A 17,483-nucleotide genomic window follows, 5' to 3' on the forward strand; every position below is an offset into this window, starting at 1 on the left:
TTAGCAGACGCTCTTAATCCAGAGCGACTTACATTAAGCAATAACAAAAGCATGGCATACATCACATATATAAAAAGTAGTTATCATGAATCATGCCTAGACTAAGAACGTAACAGTGGAGTATCTATGTAAACTATACATACTATACTATATAATATATTATACATGTGTACTATAAAGTGCTATGACTACATAAAGGGCAATTCTAGAGCTGTCTACGTATACATGTGTACTATAAAGTGCTATGACTACATAAAGTGCAATTCTAGAGCTGTCTACGTAACAAGCTATAAGTCTGTTTAAAATACTATCTAAGTCTACATAATGTGCTATCTAAGGGGCTAGGCTAGGGCAAGTGCTACGGGCCATGGTGGAGTCTGAAGAGGTGGGTTTTCAGACTACGGCGGAAGATTGGGAGTGAGGCTGCAGTTCTGACTGTGATGGGAAGTGCATTCCATAGTTTTGGAGCCAGAAGGGAGAAGAGTTTGGGACATGTGGAGCGTTGTCCCGGCGTTTTTAGTGAAGGTACCTCCAGCTTCCCTGCGTTGGCTGATCTGAGTGCGCGGGAGGGTTTGTAGGGTACGATCATACTTGTGAGATATGGGGGGGCCATGCCTTTGGTTGCTTTGAATGCCAGCATCAGAGTTTTGTATTCTGTGCGGGCAGCGACCGGGAGCCAATGGAGGGAGCGGAGAAGGGGGGTGACATGTGAGAATTTTGGCTGGTTGAAGACCAAGCGGGCTGCGGCATTTTGGATCATTTGGAGGGGCTTAAGTGCACATGCCGGTAGGCCAGTAAGGAGGGAGTTACAATAGTCAAGTTTTGACAAGACTGTTGTCTGGATTAGGAGCTGGGCTGACTCCTGGGTGAGGAACGGTCTAATACAGTACAGTACAGTACAGTACAGTACAGTACAGTACAGTACAGTACAGTACAGTACAGTACAGTACAGTACAGTACAGTACAGTACAGTACGTTCAGAAATGTCCAACAAACAGGCCCCACCAGTGCTGTTTTGGCGACAGCCCCTTTTCTTCATTTCCATCTGAATAAGCTAGGCTGGCTGGAGACTCTGGGCTTCCAGGGGGTCAATAAGCTAGGCTGGCTGGAGACTCTGGGCTTCCAGGGGGTCAATAAGCTAGGCTGGCTGGAGACTCTGGGCTTCCAGGGGGTCAATAAGCTAGGCTGGCTGGAGACTCTGGGCTTCCAGGGGGTCAATAAGCTAGGCTGGCTGGAGACTCTGGGCTTCCAGGGGGTCAATAAGCTAGGCTGGCTGGAGACTCCCGGGCTTCCAGGGGGTCAATAAGCTAGGCTGGCTGGAGACTCTGGGCTTCCAGGGGGTCAATAAGCTAGGCTGGCTGGAGACTCTGGGCTTCCAGGGGGTCAATAAGCTAGGCTGGCTGGAGACTCCCAGGCTTCCAGGGGGTCAATAAGCTAGGCTGGCTGGAGACTCCCGGGCTTCCAGGGGGTCAATAAGCTAGGCTGGAGACTCCCGGGCTTCCAGGGGGTCAATAAGCTAGGCTGGAGACTCCTGGGCTTCCAGGGGGTCAAAAGTATAGTTAATACAGCATCACAATCATTTTAGCCGCTTTATCCATTTATATGTTGGCTATTCAAAAACAGCAAAAACAACAAGCTCACAGTGCTCGCAGTGCAGCTCGCATCTGCTATTTAAAAAAATAAAAAATAAAAAAAATAAAATCACACCCGTGTGAAGTGAGGGGCGCTAATATATTAAAGTCTAACTCATGTTGCTATGATTAGGTGATGTAATGGTGATGTAAAACAAACGGTGTCAAAACAAAAGTCTCTTTATTGTTAATGGCATTTAATGTTTTGTTAGGGACAAGATGACGTACATTATCCCTTCATTGTCAATGGCATTTTTAAAACAAACATTGAACTAAAAACAAACATTAAACCTGTATATAGGAGGGGCTAGCGCGCCTCAAAAAGGAAAATGTTGAATAATGTTGAATTTCTTCAATATAAATTCTGATGGGGGTCCACGGTCAAATACAAATTAATTTGGGGGTCCTTGGCTTTGAAAAGGTTTGAGAAGCACTGAGCTATAGGCAGCCTCTTTTCTTCATAAAAGGTCGGACACTGTGAACTGTGAACCCTTATTTCATCAATGTTGTTACGCCCGATTTGTACTTCATAATACGATGGTGTCACATGTCGAAAAATCTCCAAGCTCTGCAGCCACAACCCGATGTGAGCTTCCAGCGAGTAACTGTATATGCAGTCGTGTGACGGAGAATAAATCAGGCATTAGGCGTGGCGCTGTGCACCTGCTGCGGCCTACTTGGATGTCTCTCACGTACCTGTAGGTGGGCTATTTTTGGCCCTGCTTTGCTCACCAAAAGGGGCTAACACCCCTTTTGGTGTTAGCATTATGTTATGCTTTAGCTGTTGAAAAATAGCAGATCTACAAGCTCATGCCTGCCACTCCTCTCCTGTGTATCCAAACACCAGTCCAGTCCACGGGTCACTGTCGCTCTGTCCCGGGCCGTGGTGGAAAGCACATGTACTGAAGTACAATGTCAGCTGACCTCAAAAAAAGGTAATCCATGCTTTCATTTCATCTTGTTATAAAACTGTAACTCCTTATACTCTGGCCTCTGTAAAAAAAGAAAATCACACCTGTGTGAACTGAGTGGTGCAACTCCCCCCCCCCCCCCCCCCCCCCTCTCTCTCTCTGTCTCTCATTATCAGGCAACAGTGCAGCACTATCTCTCTCTCTCTGTTTCTGGCACAACAGCGCCACTTTTGTCCCTACTGCTACTCATAGTCACACACATAGGTTAACACGGACATTGCTGTTCCTTGGAGTGGTTGCACCACTCAAAAAAAAAGGCTATTTCCTGCCTACATCTGGTATAGAATTCAGCTGCCACTGCCAGACTACTAACTCTAAGATTTGTAACATTTGTACTGATAACCTTTAAAGCCTGGTATGGCACGGATTGGCCCCTAGCTACATCAAAGACATGCTGACCCCCTATGAGCCTGGGCACTGCCTTAGATCCTCGGGTACGGCTCTCCTGGAAGTCCCCATGTCTTGCCTCATTACCCAGGGCCGATCAGGCTTCTGCAGTCCGGACACCCAGGCTTTGGAATGGCGTGCCCGAGGAGCTGAGGCTTAGCAACATCAGTGTCTTTTTTTAAATCACTTTTGAAAGCATATACTTTTATGTTAAAGCTTTTTCTTGGTGGCTTTTGCCTTTTATCAGTTTTTGTGTTGTTAGTTTGTAATAGTTTTTTCTTCTCTGTTATCTTCGTTTTAAATTAATTATGTTACCTATTGTTTGCCAACCCAGTGCTGCAAAGCTAGGGAAAGGCAACCACCTATACGTAGATGCACTGCACTGCGACAGCTTAGGTCAGTGGTTCCCAAACCACTGACCTAAGGACCCCCAAATCAACATTTATTAGGCCACGGACCCCCCATTTGAAAACATATTCCAGTGACCCCGATAAGGGAGGATTTTTACGGCTGTAGCAGTGATTCCGAAACATGTTCATTTCATGGAACCCCAAAATTCACACGCATTATGCTACGGACCCCCGATTTAATGGCATTTCTATCTCTGGTACCCCAATTTATATTGTAAAACCACTGTTAATTTAACTCAGTAAGTGTACAAATGTGTACATTTGTACACTCTCTGAGTTACAGACCCATAAGGGTGCATTTGGTTCCTTATATCTCTACTTGAGCTAGGTATACCCCTAGGGGTCCCCGGACCCCACTTTGGGAACCCGTGGCTTAGGTAACAACACTGTGGAGCTCAAGACCCTGATGGATGATAGGAGATTGTGGAGTGCAGCGATTAAGGAGTCCCGAGTTGGTGTTGACTACAATTTACAATTTAGGCATTTAGCAGGCGCTCTTAAATCTGAGCGACTTACATTAAGCAAGAACATAAAAGCATGGCACATCATATACAGTACATACAAAAGTAGTTATCATGAATCATACTGTACGTACATAACCTAAGAACGTAAGAGTGGAATCTCCTGCCACACTAATAGCCAGCGCAACACCCCATCCTTTGTCCGCCTTCTCCTACCAAACCACACCGTTTGCACACATCTCACCATCAAGCACAACACCAACAGCATGCCTGTCCAGACATCAACCACTACTTTGCATCCATGCAACTGTCATATTTACAGTACAATACCCATTTATATGAAAGAACACATTATTGCGCAAGACCACCAGCCTACGTCAAAATCGTCACCACTTTGCCGAGTTACGCCAACTCCGTTCACTTCATGGGGCCAGTCCAATGGCGCATTGTAGTCTACGGCCTTCACAGTGACACACGAGTTACATGAACCACGCGACCGGGATGATTTCCAGCCCCTCAATATCCAACCTTGCTGCCTCTGCTCCACACCAGCTCATATGCCCCCTCCCCCTCTGGCTGCTGTGCCGGACAGGCATACACTCCACCTCAGTAACAGTACGCATCGACAAACACCACGTCGTGTTGACTAGACGCCGATGTGGTTTGTCTGGATTGTTATTTGGCAAGTGGACACTGCCACTTCCCCACCTGTCCATCTCTCAGCCTTGTCCTCTGTGTCTGTCCGTCCACCGAGACTGAGACGTTACAACTGAAACACGGGCGGCTGGGCTGGCAGAGGGGTTGGTTCACCACCACCGCCACGGTGAAGGCCGCTGACACATGACTGACAGGACAAGGTGTCGACTCAATTGAGGGAATAAAGGCAGCGGTTTAGAGTGACGGGTAACTGCTCACCCTTTCACCATGCGCTGCAAAACACACTGTCTGACACACATCCTGTGTGTGTGTCAGCGTGCATCGCCTGCTACAGTACCTTCTTTCATCAAGCAATCAGACTTTTGAACAAGGACCAAGTAAAAATCTTTCTCTCTGACGCACACACGCACGCACGCACGCACGCACGCACACACGCGCATGCGCACACACACATGCACATGCACACGCACACACACACACTTTATCAGCTTTTATTTATCTTTTAGCTTTAATTAGGTGTGTTACCCGGCCCTTTTTATATAGCAATTATGTTTGTTTTATTCTGTTGTTATTATTCGGCCAGGTCTCTTCAGACTAGTAGAGCCCAAATGTATAGTTTGCCCGTCTTTTTACTGTAAAGTATTTATAAGGTGTGACACTAAAGTCTATCTGATTCATTCATTCATGCACAATTTATGAAAAGGCAGAGAATGCACAGTATGTTTTCGACTATATTTCACAGCCGAAGCCATTAGCGAACAGTGGAGGGAACGCTGTGTTAGCAGCATTGAACAGTGGAGGGAACGCTGTGTTAGCAGCATTGAACAGTGGAGGGAACGCTGTGTTAGCAGCATTGAACAGTGGAGGGAACGCTGTGTTAGCAGCATTGAACAGTGGAGGGAACGCTGTGTTAGCAGCATTGAACAGTGGAGGGAACGCTGTGTTAGCAGCATTGAACAGTGGAGGGAACGCTGTGTTAGCAGCATTGAACAGTGGAGGGAACGCTGTGTTAGCAGCATTGAACAGTGGAGGGAACGCTGTGTTAGCAGCATTGAACAGTGGAGGGAACGCTGTGTTAGCAGCATTGAACAGTGGAGGGAACGCTGTGTTAGCAGCATTGAACAGTGGAGGGAACACTGTGTTAGCAGCATTGAACAGTGGAGGGAACGCTGTGTTAGCAGCATTGAACAGTGGAGGGAACGCTGTGTTAGCAGCATTGAACAGTGAAGGGAACACTGTGTTAGCAGCATTGAACAGTGGAGGGAACACTGTGTTAGCAGCATTGAACAGTGGAGGGAACGCTGTGTTAGCAGCATTGAACAGTGGAGGGAACACTGTGTTAGCAGCATTGAACAGTGGAGGGAACGCTGTGTTAGCAGCATTGAACAGTGGAGGGAACGCTGTGTTAGCAGCATTGAACAGTGGAGGGAACACTGTGTTAGCAGCATTGAACAGTGGAAGGAACGCTGTGTTAGCAGCATTGAACAGTGGAGGGAACGCTGTGTTAGCAGCATTGAACAGTGGAGGGAACGCTGTGTTAGCAGCATTGAACAGTGGAGGGAACGCTGTGTTAGCAGCATTGAACAGTGGAGGGAACGCTGTGTTAGCAGCATTGAACAGTGGAGGGAACACTGTGTTAGCAGCATTGAACAGTGGAGGGAACACTGTGTTAGCAGCATTGAACAGTGGAGGGAACACTGTGTTAGCAGCATTGAACAGTGGAGGGAACGCTGTGTTAGCAGCATTGAACAGTGGAGGGAACGCTGTGTTAGCAGCATTGAACAGTGGAGGGAACGCTGTGTTAGCAGCATTGAACAGTGGAGGGAACACTGTGTTAGCAGCATTGAACAGTGGAGGGAACGCTGTGTTAGCAGCATTGAACAGTGGAGGGAACACTGTGTTAGCAGCATTGAACAGTGGAGGGAACGCTGTGTTAGCAGCATTGAACAGTGGAAGGAACGCTGTGTTAGCAGCATTGAACAGTGGAGGGAACACTGTGTTAGCAGCATTGAACAGTGGAGGGAACGCTGTGTTAGCAGCATTGAACAGTGGAGGGAACGCTGTGTTAGCAGCATTGAACAGTGGAGGGAACGCTGTGTTAGCAGCATTGAACAGTGGAGGGAACACTGTGTTAGCAGCATTGAACAGTGGAGGGAACACTGTGTTAGCAGCATTGAACAGTGGAGGGAACGCTGTGTTAGCAGCATTGAACAGTGGAAGGAACACTGTGTTAGCAGCATTGAACAGTGGAGGGAACGCTGTGTTAGCAGCATTGAACAGTGGAGGGAACGCTGTGTTAGCAGCATTGAACAGTGGAGGGAACACTGTGTTAGCAGCATTGAACAGTGGAGGGAACGCTGTGTTAGCAGCATTGAACAGTGGAAGGAACGCTGTGTTAGCAGCATTGAACAGTGGAGGGAACGCTGTGTTAGCAGCATTGAACAGTGGAAGGAACGCTGTGTTAGCAGCATTGAACAGTGGAGGGAACACTGTGTTAGCAGCATTGAACAGTGGAGGGAACGCTGTGTTAGCAGCATTGAACAGTGGAGGGAACGCTGTGTTAGCAGCATTGAACAGTGGAGGGAACGCTGTGTTAGCAGCATTGAACAGTGGAGGGAACACTGTGTTAGCAGCATTGAACAGTGGAGGGAACGCTGTGTTAGCAGCATTGAACAGTGGAGGGAACACTGTGTTAGCAGCATTGCTGCACGCTGCCGGAACAAAGAGGCACAGTGGCTTCGGCTGATTTATGCCAGTGACATTATTGTATTGATGTCAGATGACTGTGATTAACACCTCTAGTCAAATGTATTGAGTTGCCCTTTATGGACCGGTGTTACAGCAGTATGGCTGATTGGCACAGACAGAAGAACCTTTATAGACCGGTGTTACAGCGGTGGCTGATTGGCACAGACAGAAGAACTGCCCAATACTGACAGATTCAAAATATCACGATAGCTGTGATCAAATACCTTGGACTAAACAGGTAGTGGCATTCATTTGTGAACGGTCAAATACGTTGAGAGACGTGCACGTATAAATGCACCAAGTCTCTGTGTGTGTGTGTGTGTGTACTGTTGTTATACCAGACAGTGGCCTTGTGGTTAGAGTGTCCGCCCTGAAACTGGGAGGTCGGGGTTCGATCCCCGGCCGGGTCATACCAAAGACTGTAAAAATGGGACCCAATGCCTCCCTGCTTGGCACTCAGCATCAATGGGTTGGATTGGGGGTCAAATCAACTAATGATTCCCGAGCGCGGCGCGCGCTGCACTACCTGCACTGTGATGTATTATAAGCACCTCTACTGCATATACTGTATGTGCATACCAGTGGCGTATCCAGGAATTACGTTTTGGGCAGGCAAGATCATGTGTTAATTGTCGTCTCCGCGCACAAAATTGTAGCACTAAAGGTTTTCAAAGAGATATACTTGCCAGACGAGTAGGATACAAAGGCTGAAAAGCATGCATTTACATTCCAATGGGTGATTGAGGGTCGCGCTCTACCGCAACGGCCAATCAGCTGTCCATTAATAGTTCTCAGGTCTTGTTTTTGTCCTCTTTTTTTCTCATTGTATGGATTTTGTCCAGGCCAGAAATGGATTTGGACAGGCGGACGCCTGCCCTCGCCTTATTGTAGATACGCCTCTGGTGCATACAGTAATGTAAACACCCGCGTGACTGCTCTTGGTGTGAGACATGTGTCTTCACTGCTCCTGGTGTGAGACATGTGTCTTCACTGCTCCTGGTGTGAGACATGTGTCTTCACTGCTCCTGGTGTGAGACATGTGTCTTCACTGCTCTTGGTGTGAGACATGTGTCTTCACTGCTCCTGGTGTGAGACATGTGTCTTCACTGCTCCTGGTGTGAGACATGTGTCTTCACTGCTCCTGGTGTGAGACATGTGTCTTCACTGCTCCTGGTGTGAGACATGTGTCTTTATTCTGTAAACCCTGAATCAGCGACGCAAAGTTAATAAGCCTCCAACTCAACCCGACACCCATGCAACTCCACACGTGTGCGCACGAGTCACACACGAAGACCCACACACACACACACGAACGCACGCACGCACAATTTTGGTCTAATCATAGCACTACTATGTCTTTATGATCGTATCATATTTGCATAATAGAACAGCAATTTGTAGTGTATTTTATTTTAGTCCACAGGGGTCTCAGTGTCGGTCTGTGGTTCATAATACTTAAATCTGCATTTTATATAATTGATAGGTAAAGTGTTTTCTTAGTATAATAACCACAAGTCCACACAGAGCAAATTGAGTTGAAGTACCGTTTCATTTTAAAGGCTGTCTGCCGGTCCAATGTATCTCTCTCTCTCTCTCTCTCTCTCTCCGCCATTTTCCCATCTTGATGATTAGTTCACTCTATAAACTTTGTCTTTAGGCTAAAGAGATCATTTTCCCACCCGGCTGGTATGTGTGCAGCGGATTGTTGAAACCCTGTATCTCCATATTTCACCTTTTTGTATATTTCATATTGAAGCCCCTGATGTGCAGGTTGGCCTTACATGGTTTCCTCTGCCATTGGTGTGTATGAACGTGTGTATGGGTGGGTGAATGTAATAATGCACAATCTATAAAATGCACTTTGGATAAAAGCACTATATAAATGCAACAATTTACCATATTCATTCTTATTTGCATCTCAAGTTGTGAGCTTGTAGAAGAGCTTTTTTTTTCGCAATAAAAATAAAGTTGAAAGAAAGTTGAAAGTGCTGTGTTTTTCTTTTTATAAATATTTAACAAATGAAAAGTATTAAAGGGCTTGTGAATAAGTAATAACCACATAGGATCCATTGGAACACAGATAATGGCATCTCCCTTAGAGATAGGGTGAGAAGTTCAGTCACACGAGAGAGACTCGAAGTAGAAGCACTGCTCCTTCGCCTGGAAAGGAGTCAGCTGAGGTGGTTCGGGCATCTGGTTAGGATGCTTCTCGGGCGCCTCCCTAGGGAGGTCCTCGACACACGTCCCACTGGGAGGAGACCCCGGGGCAGACCAAGGCGCAGTTGGAGGAAATACATCGACTCACTGGCCTTGGAACGTCTCGGAATCCGGAGGAACAGGAGGAAGTCACTAATGTTGCTCTGGAGAGGGAAGTCTGGAGCACTCTGGTGGAGCTGTTGCCCCTGCGACCCGACTACGGATAAGCGGTTGAAGATGGATGGATGGATGGATTTGGACTTAAAAGGATTCCATCCAACATCGATGATATTAGCACTAAATGATCACCTTAAGTAGGAAGCATGAAGAAGTATATGCACGGATCTCGCAATGTGGTTGAGGAGAGAAAAATTAGATGTTTCACTCGCTCATATAATTGACTTATGCCAGGATTTCAATCTTCAATGAATGAGAGCTAAAATAAGGGAGGGAAACGTCAGGGAAATTTAGTATCACTTTTGTATTGGTTGCCCTTGATAATTGAACACCTTGACTAGACTGTTGATTGAAACTGTTTTAGTATTCAGTGAGAGCTGAGGAGGTAATATACTCCTATCCCAAAGTTTAATTAGCTGGCATTTGATATTAAGCCAGTATTTTCACGGTTGACAATAATGTCAATGTTCTGCCTGACCTCCATTACTGGATGGCTGTGGCGTTCTTTGAAAGACACATACTGTCAGGGTCTTCAACGACCTGCTCCAGGGGGGGGGGGGGGGGTGGGTAGGGTAGGATGACGGATATAAGAAATAACAGGTTTTGGCATTGTCCGCTAAGTCAGTGATTCTCAAACTTTTTTTAATTTCAAGGACGCCCAGTTTTGGCAGCAGTTCTCAACGTGGGGTCCGGGGACCTCAGGGGGCTTCGATGGGGTCGGGGACCTCAGGGTGCTTTGATGGGGTCCGGGGACCTCAGGGGGCTTTGATGGGGTCGGGGACCTCAGGGTGCTTTGATGGGGTCGGGGACCTCAGGGTGCTTTGATGGGGTCGTCGGGGACCTCAGAGGGCTTTGATGGGGTCCGGGGACCTCAGGGGGCTTTGATGGGGTCGGGGACCTAAGGGGGCTTTGATGGGGTCCGGGGACGTCAGAGGCAAGTATTTCATACTATCCCTTTAACTCATTTTTCGCCGACATCGCCTTTGGACGCCTTATTTAATATCAATTAATTACGGTTGATATTAGCGTCCTATTTGCACTCAATACACTGCGGTGAGAAAAGGAAAAGAAAAGAAAAACAAAAAAAAACGTTTTCTCCTTCTAATTATTTGTTCGGCCCAAAAACGGTCACGATCAGAGTTGGCTTTGTTCCATATGTCTAATTATTCCCTGGGCCTGTCGTCGTCATGAAAGGGGGCGGGACTGTCTGTGACGCTCAATTGGAGAAGACGGCTGCTGTTTGTAGCGATCACATGACTCCCTGTTTCTATGTAATCATCATCATTTTTCGACCGTGGTCGAGATCATGGATTCCGCAATGCCACGCCAGACTTCCCGGTCCTTCATTCCCACCCTCAGTTCCTGCTTACTGATGCATGTGTCCCTAGCGATGACATCAGGGAACGACAGTTTTCTACCCCTGGCCTGCTTTGAGGCAGGTGTTTCTATATATGGCTGAGGGTTCAACAGTGACTCAAAGGTTAGCCAAGAGCGCCACCTAGTCTCAGCATGAGTTCATGCTTCAGTTGTATGGACTGTTCAGGTGGTCTGTGGATTATGAATCAGTGAAATACAGACACACATTATGGGCTGTATTCAGGTGGTCTGTGGATTATGAATCTGTTCCATTTGGGCCATACTTTGTTTGTGGACTTTGTTTTCACTTGCCGTTGGTATCCATGGCTGCCAGTTCCCACCTGATGTTGTGTGGGAGCTCAGACTGATCCAGACCGTGCTGAATGACCGCTAGCTTGCACAGCGTCTTCAGACTAGGACTCAAGTCCAAGATGTTGGTATCCATGGCTGCCAGTTCCCACCTGATGTTGTGTGGGAGGTCAGACTGATCCAGACCGTGCTGAATGACCGCTAGCTTGCACAGCGTCTTCAGACTAGGACTCAAGTCCAAGATGTCCAGGTGACTTGCAAAGAGAATGACACAATCTCCCAGCATGCAACAGCATATGGCATCTATCTTAGACGGGCCTTTCCCGTTAGGCTCAACCTTCTTCCAGGAGAAGGTCTCTGGGTTGAGTTTCCACAGATCATTGCACGTCTGGAACTGCCTGTTGAAGCCACCCAATATGTAGAGCTCTCCATTGTAGGTAAAGGCTGAATGACCCCAGCGTCCTTCTGGAAGAAGCTGTGCAGAAGGTGTGTTCATCCAGAGGTTGATCTCTGTGTCAAACACTCTGATGGTGTTGTAGTAGGGCTTATCCTCCGAATCCTCCTCCGAATCCTCCTCATCATCACCTCCAAACCTCCAACCTCTATCACCTCCAAATACAAACATCTTTGTCCCGATGATGGTGGCAGAATGACCTTCTGAAGCATGTGGCAATAGAGTTCCTCTATTGTTAATTACAGACCAGACCATTGTGCCGGTGTCCAACTTGTAGGTGTCATTAGTGCATCCAGTCCAGGTTTCTCCTCCATGGATAAACATGTCCTTCCCCAAGACACAGGCTGAGTGGTGCTCCCTCCCCTCTGGAACAGACCCAGAAACCCTGGATTTAAACCATCTGTGGGCGCCCACATCAAACGCATAAAGGACGTTGCAGTACTCATGCGAGTAGTTCTGACGACCTCCCCAGAGGTAGATGACATCTTCAACCAGCACAACTGAGTGGCCGGAGCACGAGGATGGAACCTCAAGGGGGCGTTCTCCTCTTCCGTGTGTGACCGGGGTCAACTTCCTCCAACGTAAAGACTTTGTGTTGAAAATGTGCACACTAATGTGATCCTTGTCGTCATCAGGGAACTCTACAAAGGTTCCAAAGGTGTAAACCTTCTCTCCAACGGCAACAGCACAATCACATGCTCCTGGTGTTCCTTCAGTCAGATGTACCGTCCGGCAAAACATTTCTCACACTGTAAATAACATTGAATTTATGACACCTCACTCTGAGAAACAATGGAGACGTAATGATCGTGTTATCACTATTTATTGGTTCAGTGGCACAAATGGCACGTAACGTTTGTCCAATCCACACAGCCGATCAGTTGGGTTAGCCAATCAGGGAAGCCGATGACTGTTGATCTCCTAATATGGCAAAATGTAATCCTTTCAGAGTTTTTCATGATGTTATTTTAACCACTGACTTGTAACTGTTGCTTGTAGTGGTGAAAGGATTAGCAGTATCTTGTCGATCTCGTCAATACTCCCAGGGCCGCGACGTGGACGCTCCTTTCATGACCTCCCACCAGCTACAACGATGGAGTTAAAGGCTAGCGAGGCACTGCCCCCTGGAGCAGACTCAACCTACGCAGTGTGGAAATGCTTAAATAGATTAAGATCTGGTGTTGGGTGAGAAAAAGCCACTCTCGCAAAATGGGGCTTTTCAAATGGACGAGGACATTGTGTGTGACTGTGGCAGGTCAGGTTTTCAATGCATTTTTAGGCCTCTTTTAGACGGCGACCATCTCCAGATAAAACGGCAAAGTCCCGTTGCGTTCTCATTTTTTATTGACCCTTTACACGAGAACGCACACTTTATGAAAACGCTATAATATCGCTAGGTGGCGGTAACGGGCTGCCAAATAGACCAGTCACCCACGTTATGTACAAGAAGAAGAGCCAGCTCCCCCTTCACGCAACAGTTTCATTGTTCCCCGTGTCAATCACACTACAACACACACTACAACTACACACTGCAACCCCCACTTTTCAATGACTTACATAGCTTGCTGTGTTAGGTGTTAGACTACGAGACCATTGTACGCATTGGCCGTGAGTTCAAACCTCACAGTAGACAGTTTTTCGCGATTTTTGCGGTCACTTTATTTTCTCATATATTAAGAACGCTACCAGATTAAAGTTAGGAATAAATAATACTGAGGTAAATGTGATGTTAATTAATAGGTTAATAGGGGAGGGTGATTCCTTTTTGTTTAATCACCTGGGGAGGGGACTGGATTTTTATTTTCATTCACAGGGAGGGTGATGGTAGTGACAGACAGCCCAGAGCATGCAGGCAGAGCACGCCACGGGATGGTTATATATTTTATAATACATTAAGCTACATAAACGCTGCTGCCGCGGCTGCCACCTATCACAATTAAGGCATTTTATTTACATCATGGTTTTACATTCACCATCACTGATGAGCAGCGCTTTGTAGGCGAGGAGGGAGGCTTGTTCAGGAACGCCATTATATCATAATTATGCATCAATGTAATAATATATGCGCTGCGAGCCAACGTGAGCCATGATGTCATAAGTTTTGCGGATTCACCGTTTTGCCTGTTTACACGGAGAAGGGATAAAACGGCGTTCTCAAAGATTTCCACTCTGGGAGGTGGTTTCACTTTGATGCGTTTTCACCTCCTGAGAACACCCTTCTCGTCTAAAAGGACCCCAGCAAACGATACTTTATTTTGCCGTTTCTTATGAACACCATCCTCGTCTAAAAGCCACCTTAGAATCGGCCTCAGTCCAAAATGGGTTAAGCGTGGCTACAACACAGAGGCAAGTATTTCATACTATCCCTTTAACTCATTTTTCGCCGACATCACCTTTGGACGCCTTTTTTAATATCAATTGATTACGGTTGATATTAGCGTCCTATTTGCACTCATAACACTGTGGTGAGAAAAGGAAAATAAAAGAAAAACAAAAAAAAAACGTTTTCTCCTTCTAATTATTTGTTCGGCCCAAAAACGGTCACGATCCGAGTTGGCTTTGTTCCAAATGTCTAATTATTCCCTGGGCCTGTCGTCGTCATGAAAGGGGGCGGGACTGTGTGTGACGCTCAATTGGAGAAGACGGCTGCTGTTTGTAGCGATCACATGACTCCCTGTTTCTATATGGTCATCACCATTTTTCGACCGTGGTCGAGATCATGGATTCCACAATGCCACGCCAGACTTCCCGGTCCTTCATTGCCACCCCCAGTTCCTGCTTACTGATGCATGTGTCCCTAGCGATGACATCAGGGAACGACAGTTTTCTACCTCTGGTCTGCTTTGAGGCAGGTGTTTCTATATATGGCTGAGGGTTCAACAGTGACTCAAAGGTTAGCCAAGAGCGCCACCTAGTCTCAGCATGAGTTCATGCTTCAGTTGTATGGACTGTGTTCAGGTGGTCTGTGGATTATGAATCTGTTCCATTTGGGCCATACTTTGTTTGTGGACTTTGTTTTCACTTGCCGTTGGTATCCATGGCTGCCAGTTCCCACCTGATGTTGTGTGGGAGCTCAGACTGATCCAGACCGTGCTGAATGACCGCTAGCTTGCACAGCGTCTTCAGACTAGGACTCAAGTCCAAGATGTTGGTATCAATGGCTGCCAGTTCCCACCTGATGTTGTGTGGGAGGTCAGACTGATCCAGACCGTGCTGAATGACCGCTAGCTTGCACAGCGTCTTCAGACTAGGACTCAAGTCCAAGATGCCCAGGTGACCTGCAAAGAGAATGACACAATCTCCCAGCATGCAACAGCATATCACATCTATCTGAGCCTTTCCCGTTAGGCTCAACCTTCTTCCAGGAGAAGGTCTCTGGGTTGAGTTTCCACAGATCATTGCACGTTTGGAACTGGCTGTTGAAGCCACCCAATATGTAGAGCTCTCCATTGTAGGTAAAGGCTGAATGACCCCAGCGTCCTTCTGGAAGAAGCTGTGCAGAAGGTGTGTTCATCCAGAGGTTGATCTCTGTGTCAAACACTCTGATGGTGTTGTAGTAGGGCTCATCCTCCTCATCCTCCTCCGAATCCTCCTCATCATCACCTCCAAACCTCCAACCTCTATCACCTCCAAATACAAACATCTTTGTCCCGATGATGGTGGCAGAATGACCTTCTGAAGCATGTGGCAATAGAGTTCCTCTATTGTTAATTACAGACCAGACCATTGTGCCGGTGTCCAACTTGTAGGTGTCATTAGTGCATCCAGTCCTGGTTTCTCCTCCATGGATAAACATGTCCTTCCCCAAGACACAGGCTGAGTGGCTCACCCTCCCCTCTTGAACAGATCCAGAAACCCTGGGTTTAAACCATCTGTGGGCGTCCACATCAAACGCATAAAGGACGTTGCAGTACTCATGCGAGTAGTTCTGTTGACCTCCCCAGAGGTAGATGACATCTTCAACCAGCACAACTGAGTCGCCGAAACGCGAGGATGGAACCTCAAGGTGGCGTTCTCCTCTTCCGTGTGTGACCGGGGTCAACTTCCTCCAACGTAAAGACTTTGTGTTGAAAATGTGCACACTAATGTGATCCTTGTCGTCATCAGGAAACTCTACAAAGTTTCCAAAGGTGTAAACCTTATCTCCAACAGCAACAGCACAATCACATGCTCCTGGTGTTCCTTCAGTCAGATGTTCCGTCCAGCAAAACATTTCTCACACTGTAAATAACATTGAATTTATGACACCTCACTCTGAGAAACAATGGAGACGTAATGATCGTGTTATCACTTTTTATTGGTTCAGTGGCACAAATGGCACGTAACGTTTGTCCAATCCACACAGCCGATCAGTTGGGTTAGCCAATCAGGGAAGCCGATGACTGTTGATCACCTAATATGGCAAAACATTTGATACGGTTGCTCCGAGAACCACTGTGTTACAAATTACAATACATACTGTATCATCGCAGCCAGGCGAAAACATTGCATACCTTGTACTTCATCTTAACCACCTTCAAAATGTATAGAAAAGAGCTGATGTACACATTCTACAGTCGCACATTGCGACACTTTGAGCATGTACAGTAGCTGGGCTATTTTCGCTACTCTTGCATGACGACGTAGGTCATTAATGTAATTTACATCAGTGGTTCCTCAACCTTTTCCTCGACCCCCCAAAATAATCACATTTGAACTGGGGACCCCCCAGTGGGTTACAAACTGTTTGTAACCCATGGCACACCAATGAGAAAGTCAACATTTCAAGGCACACCTGCATTCATAGCAAAAATGTTCACTTGTAATTACATGCCCAAAATAGAGACCCTAGTAAAAGTGGTTAAAATCTATATATTTTAGGGCAGAGGTTCCCAACCACCGGTCCGCGGACCGGACATGTGCCACTGGTACGTGAGAAGGGAATCACAAGTTTTCCCGTCGTATTTTCAAATCCATTTGAAAACACGACTGAGAAAAAAGAAAGGACAAACACAGGCAGCGGATTGGCAGTGGATTGGCCTCTGTGCGACCCTCAATCACCCATTGGAATGCAAATGCATGCCTTTCAGGCAGCCTTTGTATCCTACTCGTCTGGCAGGTATATCTCTTTGAAAACCTCTTTTGTGCTTCTGATTGTGCGGGGGGAGAGGGGGTCGACGACCACACATCTTGCCTGCCCAAAAGGGCCCAGTCAACTGCCATCCGTGAGAACGTGTTTTGGTACGATGACACGCGGCGACCCCCCCGAATATTTTATGAACTGTCAGCCGGTCCGTGACAATAGAAATGGTAAATGGTGCATTTATATAGCGCCTTCATCCAAGGCGTTTTACAGAGATTGTGCATTACATTCACACACCGATGGCGGCGGAAACCATGCAAGGCACCAACCAGCACATCAGGAGAAATTAGGGGTTCAGTGTCTTGCTCAAGGACACTTCGACACCAACTCTGGGGGAGCCCGGGTTCGAACTGGCAACCTTGCGGTTACCATCCAGCCACTCTACCCCTGAGCCACCGCCGCCCCTAGGGTATAGAATTTGGCTCCGTATTGCAAAAATGAATACACATAAACTGATATAGGACAAATATGATAATGAGGTTGTCACAAAATCACAAGATACAGCTGGACTCGGAACACACCAGTGTGCCTCGGCATGCTGTTTGGTAACCAATGATCTAGATACAGCTGGACTCGGAACACACCAGTGTGCCTCGGCATGCTG

At 47.0% G+C, this 17,483-nt stretch overlaps 1 protein-coding gene across 1 annotated transcript in view; it reads right to left on the reverse strand.

Moving 5' to 3' along the window:
- The window catches only part of LOC306923243 (neural-cadherin-like), a gene marked incomplete at its 3' end in the record, with an annotated part of 255,371 nt that overhangs the window by 106,448 nt on the left and 131,440 nt on the right, over window positions 1-17,483 (reverse strand). The gene's annotated exons all lie outside the window — the stretch shown is intronic.

This window comes from Electrona antarctica, assembly GCF_951216825.1.
Source record: "Electrona antarctica genome assembly, chromosome: 5".
NCBI classification, from domain to species: Eukaryota; Metazoa; Chordata; class Actinopteri; order Myctophiformes; family Myctophidae; genus Electrona; species Electrona antarctica.